Genomic DNA, 1,493 nt, shown 5'->3' on the forward strand with positions numbered 1-1,493 from the left:
AATTTTAATGATACTCGACAAAATAAATTCACAAAAAAATATATCAGAAAGTATGAAACGTAAAGATGTCCCCCAGCACTCAAAATGTAGGTAATTAAACTTATTGTAAAGTAGTTTATGACACGTATATTTGTAGGGGTTATAGTTTTTATGATATTCCTATATAAATATGAATTTTGCACACGAAACTATGTCCGAACAATTTATTTCACTTTATAGCACATTAATTTAGCTTTAATTGGAGTGTTAAAAGACATTCGTACGTCGAATGGTTTTGAGACATAGATTTCTCAAAAAAATTCACTAACTACTGATTTTTCAGTGAATTTTTTATGAAAGGTTGCTTTTCACAAAGCAATATCTCGGGATCTATTCAACTTAAATAGCTATTTTAGGGCTCATATTTTAGCAAATTTGCTAAACTTTAAATCACGTAATAATATTCGGATCCTATTTTAGAATTTATAAAAAAAAATATCTCAGGAAGTATGAAACGTACAGATGTCCTCCAACACTCAAAATGTAGGTAATTAAAGTTATTATAAAGTAGTTTCTGACACGTATATTCGTAGGGGTTATAGTTGTTATGATATTCCTATATAAATATGAATTTTACACATGAAACTTTGTCCAAACAATTTATTTTAGAAAAACTATTATTCCTATGAATATATACGTCATAAACCACTTTATAGTACATTAATCTAGCTTTAATTTGAGTGTTAAAAGACATTTTACATCGAATGGTTTTTGGGACATAGATTTCTCAAAATAAATTCACTAACTACTGATTTTTCAGTGCATTTTTTATGAAATGTTGCTTTTTAAAAAGCTATATCTCGGGATCTATTCAACTTAAATAGCTCTATTAGGGCTCATATTTTAGCAAATTTGCTAAACTTTAAATCACGTGATAATAGATTTTATAGTGCTATTGGTAGTTTTAAAGAAATACAGCTCTGAATGAAAAATTACCTTTTTTAACATTTTAAAACAGTCGCCATTTTTTATTCCCCTTACCTATACTTGGCAGACTCATCAATTTAAACTATTAATTATATATATTTTGAATTAAAGTAATAAAAAATTGAGGTGAAATAACTGGATTCTTTCTCTTCTTTGACTTTTGTACTAAACCAAAGGAAAGTGATCTAGAACGAGAGTCGTTATAATATTCTTTCTTTCCACCAAAAGAAACACTAAAATTCGAATTTGTATAGCAATAAAAGTATCATGATCATAATTTTCGCTTTCTCTTGTTTTTACATTTTTTTTTTTTTTTTCGAAAACCACAAAAATAGCGTTAAATTTAACTAGGGGGAAGTGTAGCCTTGAGCATTTTGCTTATATTGGGAAATAAACATAAACGTTGATATTTCGTAATATTTCATCCGATTTATTTATAATTTGGTTACCCTTCCATTTTGTTTATTCCATTTTTTACCTCCCCACCAATACTCAATTTAGTTTTGCTCTCGCCTCCTTTCAAAAGG

The sequence above is a fragment of the Halyomorpha halys genome, unplaced genomic scaffold (assembly GCF_000696795.3).
Source record: "Halyomorpha halys isolate HHAL.00 unplaced genomic scaffold, Hhal_1.1 Scaffold569.1, whole genome shotgun sequence".
In the NCBI taxonomy this organism is placed as follows: domain Eukaryota; kingdom Metazoa; phylum Arthropoda; class Insecta; order Hemiptera; family Pentatomidae; genus Halyomorpha; species Halyomorpha halys.